This window comes from Octodon degus, unplaced genomic scaffold, assembly GCF_000260255.1.
Source record: "Octodon degus isolate 3935 unplaced genomic scaffold, OctDeg1.0 scaffold00053, whole genome shotgun sequence".
Lineage (NCBI taxonomy): Eukaryota > Metazoa > Chordata > Mammalia > Rodentia > Octodontidae > Octodon > Octodon degus.
In genome coordinates this window covers 2,040,147-2,048,594 of record NW_004524629.1, presented here as the reverse complement: position 1 = coordinate 2,048,594, position 8,448 = coordinate 2,040,147, and positions in this window count along the sequence as shown.

Genomic DNA, 8,448 nt, shown 5'->3' with positions numbered 1-8,448 from the left:
CAGAGGCCAAGATCCCATTTAGACTAGGGACTGCCTGCCTCACAACACTATGGTAGGGACCACAGGCGACAGTATTACTGTGTGGACTAAGCTCATGGTTCAACAACACTGCCAAGCAATGAAGCTGTCCACCAAAGGTTAGGAGAGTTTTATTGCAAATTAGGACAGTTCTCAGATTTCCAGGTGGGGCCCCAAGTGTATGACCACCTGCCCTCTCAATCCAGAGCTATGCAGAGATAATCAGTGCCCAGGATTGCCCAGGTGTTCAGTGGCCACATACCAGGTTTAAAATGACAACTTGAAACTCAGCTCACTAAGCCAGTTCCCCTGCATTTTAGTGTTTAAAGGAAACTGGAATTTATTTTATTTCATTTTTGGATCTTGAGATAGGACCTAACTATATAATTCAGGCTGGTCTTGAGCTCACTATGTATCCTAGGCTGGTTTGGAACTCTCTTCAATTCTCCTACCTCCACCTCTCAAATGCTAGAATTACAAGTGTGTGCCACCATGCTCAGCAGAAACTGGAATTTTATAGAAAAACTGGTTATTTCACATTTTAAATTCCTTAGGAGCTTCCTGGTGCTGGTGAACAGCTGTTCTTCTCTTAAGTAGGTAGTGTGCCATATTCCATGTTGTCTGAGGAGGTTCACTCTACTTCAAAGTCCTCAAAAGTCAGGAGTTTAATCAGGAGTGGCTGTAACTGCCTTTATAGTGGGGGTGCTGGTGTCATACTCCACGTTACCCGAGAAGGTTCATCTTTGGTCCAGTGTCCTAGTTCACTGTCTATTCCCATATTTCCCTGAAAATAAGTGCTCAAGGGGGTGACCTAACCAGAGCAACTTTAGCTGGTCATCACCATGGTGATGGGCAGCGACCTGCAGAAGGTCATACATCACTATTTTCTTGCTCAGTGGCTACTGTGTAATTACAGGTAAAGCAAGAATAGGGTAACTGGGGCAGGTGTTGTTTTTTCTGGTTGGGTCTTATTTTGGGGGAGAAACATGATTTACTTACCCAAGTCTATTTCAGGCCCTTCCCCTAGCTAGCTGCTTCACTCACACATTAAGTAAACTATTCTTTACAATGTGATAAAAATGCTTCACTATTTTTCAAATGGTTGATACTTACAGATACTTATTTCTAACTGAAAACAAATATTAGATGTTAATAATTTGGGTGTGATGAGATAACAAGTGACTCTTAATTTTAAAGATATTTTTCTATATTTCCTAAGCTTATATATCACTGCATCCTTATTTAGTTTTAAAATACTTTAGAATTTTATTTATAATATAGAACAAACTTTGGAAAGTGGATAAATGAAAAACAACCTGAACTTTTCTGAGTTCAGTGAGTTTACAAAGCAACATTATGAGATTTTTACACTAACTTCTTTGGTGTCTCACCAGTAATTCAATATAAGTTTTATAATATTCTTCTTTAATTAAAAATTTTAAACTAAATAAGCAAAGGAGTATTTATCAGCTCCTATTTTATATCATAAGTTCTTGTCTTCTGGCTTTATTGATGTATAATTAACAAATAAAGATTGTATATATTTACAGTGTTCAACATGATGTTCTGTTTTATGTATACAGTATGAAGTGATTATCACAATCAAGCTAATTATCATATCCTTCATCTCACATAGTTATCATTTTATATGTGTGTGGCTGTGTATGTGTATTGAGAATACTTAACTGTTCACAACAGGTTTGTAACACATATATTCACTGCCACCAAGCTTGAACCACCAATGGCATGTGCGACTGCTCCTTGGGTGATCCTTCATTAATCTTATTACTAAAAAGACCAATGAAAGTGATTAGCTCCATTTGTAACACCAGTGGTACAAGCCCTCCCTCCAGTAGGACAGCCATCCAGGCACTGCTGGTGGCTCAAGCCAACAGGAGCATGTTAAGATCCACTCTCAGAAAACTTGAGGTGTACAGTACAATATTACTAACTGTGATCGCTGTTTTATACATAAGATCTGCAAAGTTTATTCGTTCTAACCAACACTCTTTGGCTATAACTCGTATCTCTCCACTTCCCTCACCCCTATCCCCTGAAAATCATCACATGACTCTACTTCTGTGAATTTGTTTCAGATTTCACATCGAAGTAGAGTCATACAGTACCTGGTGCCTGGCTTCTTTTGCTTAGCACAATGTCCTCCAGACTCATTTGCATTGTCATAAATGGCTGAATTTCCTTTTTAAAACTCCTGCAAAAGTTCTTATTAGACTTTTAAATGAAAGAATTAGATTTAATATTCTCTTTCAGGAAGAAGACAAACTATCATTACTTCAAGATGACATGATGTTTTGCGTAGAAAACAAAAAATTCAAAAGACTCCTAGAATAACAAAATTCAGCAGTGAATCAAGATATAAATTCAACACACAAAAATCTATAGCATTCCTGTACACCAATAATAAACTCTTTGAGAAGGAAATTAGAGAAACAATACTTTTCATGATAGCATCAAGAAATATGAAATACATAAGAATTAACCTAAACAAGGAAGTGAAAGACCTCTACAATAAAAACTACTTTGAGAAGCCAAAAAGGAAATCAAAAGTGAGAAAATATTCCCTATTCCTGGATAGGCAGATGATTACACTCAAAATGACCATATTTCCAAAACTGTTTTATTTAATGATTTAATATGATCCCAACCAAAATACTAATAACATTCCTCACAGAACTAGAGAGAGCAATCTTAAAATTCTAATGAAATCAGAAAAAATCCAGAACAGCAAGAACAATTCTGGACAACAAGAATAAGGAAGGAGGAATCACAACTATGGATATCAAATTGTCAAATTATACTACAAAGCTACGTGATAAAAATAGCATAGAATTGGAAAACAGACATGTGGGTCAATAGAATAGAAGATGCAGAAAAAACTTTAATCTCGTCCAGTGTCTGATCTTTGATATAGGCAGCAAAAAAGTATGCTGGAGGGAAGACAGACTCTAATGAACAGAGTTGGGAAAAGTAGCTCACCATGTGCAAAAGATTGACTCTAGACCCATATCTTTCATCATGCACTAACCTAAAATAATGTAAGTCAAAGATCTAAATAGTAAAACAGGAATACATAATCTGCTGGAAGATAAAATAGGTAAAAATTCTTGAAGACAAACATATGCAAGGACTTTCTGAATAAAACTTAATTGTACAAAAGATAACACCAAAAATCAACAAGTGAGGCAATATTAAATTACAAAGCTTCTGTACAGCAGAAGGAACAAGAAAAATGAAGAGACAATGTATAGAACGAGAAAAAAAATTTCCAGATATTAGTCCTCTGTCCTTCTTGAAGGAAGGAGGAGTAACATCTATAACACATATAAATAACTTTAAAAATTATATTACCCAAAATATAAGACCCAGTCAAAAAATGGGCAATGGAAATAGATACTTCTTAGAAGTAGTAGTACAAATGGTCAATGAATACTTGAAAAAAAAAGTTGAACCTTTCTGGCCATTAGATAAATGCAAATTAACACAACATTCAGATACTATCTTATGCCAGAAAGACTAAATATCACCTAGAAAGCAAATGATCACAAATGCTGGAGGATGCAGGGAAAAGTGAACCCTTCTATATCATTGAAAGGAATGTAAACTAGCACAACTATGGAAGTCAGTAAAGGAGATTCTTCAGAACAACGAAAAATAGAAATTCCATTTAATCCAATGTTTTTCTTCTAGCTATCTTCTTGAAAGAGCTAATCATTACAGTACATGGATGCATGCATATCCATATTTATGGCAGCACAATATATAATAGCTAGATCTTGAAGCAGCCTAAATATCCATCAAATGATGAATGGATAAAAAAAAGAAAAAGATATGGTATTTACACACAGTGAAATACTACTGTGCCATAGAGTAGGCATTTATACGTAAATGGATGCAACTTGAAATGATAATATTAAGTTAAGTAAGTCAGATACACAAGCTTAAGTACTATACTGTTTCTTTTAATAATGGATTAAAGCTGGGTGCAGTGGCATACTCTTCTAATGCAAGCATTTGGGAGGCTGAGGCAAGAAGATCACAAGTTCCAGGCAGAATCCATTGTAAGTTCAAGGTCAGCCTGAACTACACAGTGAGACCCTGTCTCAAGAAAAAACAAGAAACTCAAATGTGCATTTTGCATATAAAAGATAAATAGGATATAGAACTATTTTAAACAGATGACAAATAGGAGATGGAGGGAAGGGGAGAGGAAGGAGGGAAAGGGGATTAAAACAAAAAGAATTGAAGGGGCAAAGTGATGAAAATAGAGCTCTTGCAAATGAGAAAAGGACCAAGAACATACCCATGTTTATAGCAGCACAACTCACAATTGCTAAATCTTGCCAGCTGCCAATATGTCCATCAAAAGATAAATGGATAAAGAAAATGTGGCATGCCAACTGCACCTCTGACAAAGGCCTTCTATCTGGAACATAAAGAATTTTTAAAAATCAGGCCCCCAAAATTCAAAGACCCAGTCCAAAACTGGGCCTCTGAGATGAATATTCACTTCTTGGATGAAGAAATACAAATGGCAAATAAATATATGAAAAAAATGTTCAACATTCTTGGCTATTCAAGAAGTGCAAATTAAAACAATGCTGAGATTCCATCTCACCCCAGATAGAATGGCTATTATCAAGAAGTCAACCATTAACAAATGCTGGAGTGCTGTGGGGGAAAAGAACCCTTCTGAGCTGTTGGTGGGAGTGCAGACAGGTACAACCACTATGGAAATCAGTGTGACTATTCCCCAAGAAGCTAGGATTGTAGGTCCCATTTAACCTAGCTATTCCCTTCCTGTATGTATTTTCCAGAAGAAGTGAAAACATCATACCACAGCAATTTATGGGCACTTATATTTATAGCAGCTCAATTTGTCATAGCTAAATTTTGGAAGCAACACAAATGCCCATCATCTGAGGAATGGATAAAGAAGACGTGGTGTTTTTATACAATCAAGTATTATTCTGCTGTGAAAAGGGATAAATTTGAGGTTTTTATCAATAAATGGGTGCAACTAGAGGCAAAACTCCTTTTTTTTCTTTTGATTGGAATTGTAAATTTTATTAATTTTATTGAGAAACCAATAGCAATGAGACAGTTTCAAAACCGATTAGTAGAACAGTTTCAATAATTAATACATTGCATATTGTTGTCTTCATAGTGGTTATTCATAGCACAGGATGCAGATGTGATATCCTGTCCAAACACTATTAGTAAAAATCTTTCTTCTCATTAAGAGAAAATAGCTGTATATCTATCCAATTTTGTGTATACAGATACAAAATGGTCCTTCATTTGTATCCCCTTTTTTTGTTTAATTTTGTTAGAGATGGGTATTCCATTGCCATTTAAATATTGTAAGTACATAAATTCAGCAAAATAATCCAACATAGTCCAGTAGTCCATAATAGTAGTGGGTTATCCATAGGACTGGCAATGTCAGAAGCTGTTGACTTGAGCCTTTTACAGCTCAGCATATTAATATGGCTTTACTTTCTATACCTTGTTTTTATACTTTTCTGCTGGATGGTTAAGACCAAGACAAAGCAAGACCTATATAACAAGAAATGTAACTTTTGTATCTGCCAAGGTCAGTCAAATCCCCTCAAGACTGACCCTGAAACCCTGTACCTCAGATTGTAGAACCTTTGTCAGTGTCAGCCATGTGGATGAGTCATGGCCATTGCTTGACCAATTTGTTCTCTGTGAAGGCCTAAGAGAATGTTTTCTCTCCATGTGACTCTCCTTAGGCACACCTTACATCATCGATTACTTTCCTCTGTGGTTCCTTAATCTCCTTGATCAGTAATTTGGGACACCACTGAGTTACAGGATGTTATAGTACAGGTTCTCCTATGTCCTGAGTCTTCACTGACCTTGAAAGGCTAAGGCCAAAATGTTGGCTGTCCTTGCAGTCCTTATTTTTCTCTAATTTTTGGTCTGCAAACTTAAGTTGTTAACCCTCCAGAACAGAAGATTAATGATATTATTACCCTATAACATATGCAGTTGAGCTTAATCTCACTATCTGTCTGAATATCAAACATTTTAGGAGACCATACTGTTAAGACCATACTCTTAAAAAATCAGACCAATATGTGCAAACCTTATACTGTCTACTTAGTATAAGAACCTGAAAGAAAATAAAATCTGAAGGATACAATAGATACTGTAACAAAGAGATGAACCTGGTCAAAAGGAAGGAATTACTGAGATGAGGAGAAGGATAGGAGAGGGAGTGGGCATAAGAGATTTATCTATGTATGTAAGCAGGATGGTTTGGAAAATTGTACTGTGGATTTCTGTTGGTCTATAGAAAGAAGCAATTAATGCTTAATTTTTTTGTTTTCTTTTTTCATTTTCTCTCCTCTTAATTTCTTTTATTTTTTATTTTTGTATTTTAGGGAAGGGTCTAGAAGGTGTTCAGGGTTTCACTACTAGATTAGACTAATAGTGATCTGCCTATTTACAGCCTCCCAAGAGCTGGGATTATAGGTGTGCACCACCGCGCCCCAGTCTCAATTGCTGTCTCAGCGTGCCCCGGAGTCAAGGCTGGCACAGCAGGCCCAGGGACCAAATTCCTGGCCCCTGGGTCTGCTTGTAGGTGCTTTAATCCACTGAGCTATTTGACTGGCCCTTTCTTAATTTCTTATAACTTTTTTTTGCCCCTTGTTTTCTTTCTTTTTCTAGCTTTGCATGCATGTACCTCGTAATCTGAACAACTAATTTGAAGATAACACTATGCAATACAACAAATACTGTCAAATTCATGTTATTGTGTTTAGGGAAATTCAGTGTCATTTGTAACTTTTTTAAATATTATTTTGTATTCTCCTTAAAAATTAAAAAGAAAAAAATGTTGTACTTATGCAAAATGGAATATTACTCAACCATACAGAAGGATAAACTTGTATAATTTGTAGGAAAATGAATGCACACACACACAAGCTTAAATATCACATGGTTTCTCTAACATGAAATACTCAAAATATAAATAAGGAGGAAAATGAAAGTTAGATAGGAGCAGGAAAAGAGATGGAGGAAGTGGGGAGGGAGGGTAGGTTTAGGGGAAAAAAATGTAGCCAGGAGGAAGGGAAGGGAAAGGGGATGTAGAGATGATTAACATGCGTTATGTTCATGTACCATCTCCTCATGGTGAATGTGTTCATCATGTACTGAAAATATGTGCCAGTCAAAACGTTTTAAGATTTCCTCTTCCAGTTAACACTTCAGTCTTCAAACATATATTTGTGCAATCTATCGATAGCATTACTCACCTCTATAAGACAGAGTAGAAGAACAGTAGGAGTATTAGTTTATTATTTTCTAATTTTAAAATATAAAAATAACTAATGGATATGAAATATGTTGCTGTGACACTGTGTTTTAAAAAGGCTGCATCTTAGGTCCAGCATCGCCCACTGCTCAGAGGTAGCATAAGGAGCGAGGCCATCACCTGCTGTTGTCTCTGTCCTGGAGAAATCCTGTCAGCAGCAGCCTCATAGCAAAAAATTAGATAAATCTTTTGCCTGCACTCATCATGATGTTGTCCTTCTAACTTCATCGTCATGTACCAGCCAGCCCCAAATGTCCATGTCTGAGACACTCGAACTTCATGACAATCCCTGCTGCTCTGCTTACCAAGCACAATTGTTTGCAGTCTGGGAATGAATCATTTCAGTTTTATAAAAATGATTTAGCTTGAATATCATGAATAACTGAATGCAAATGATGCCAACCAAATATCAACATGGAATGAGAACTTTGCAGAATGCCACTGCAGGCCATTGGTGGTGGCTTGGGACTGCATGGGGACAGAACTGTCAGTGGCTGTCACCAGTGGACGAATGGGGAGGTGGCATTGGGAAGGACAGACGTGCTTAATATTATGAGCCAAGAGGACAAGACTCACTAGAAGTGGTCTGTCTGTAAAATCATCCCAGTTGACAGACTAGAAGGAGAAAGAGCAGAGAAATAGAGTCCAAAGAGAAACAAAACTGCTGCAAAATGCCCCTCTTGGCTTCAAGTTGCAGTACTGCATAGAGGTCAGTGCATGATAAAAGTCAAAACAAATGGGGGTCAATGAAATAATGGTTGACATTTATGGAGTAGTTGCTGCTCACTAGACACTATTTTAAGCACTTTATAAACATTAATCTCTCATTTCTCACTGAAGCCCTATGATATTGGACTATTGTGCCCTCACTTAACAGAGGCAGGCCATTTATTTAGTGAGCCCGGCCCTCAATCATTACACTATTCACACTATCTCACAATGGCTGGGAAATGAGTCTGCTTTCTGTAGTTGGAATTTTAAGCAATTACACTCAGAAAGGCTGAAATTCTCATGATCTAGGCATTATCCTGGAGAAAAAAGAAGGGATCATTCAAATACACAGAGGGAAT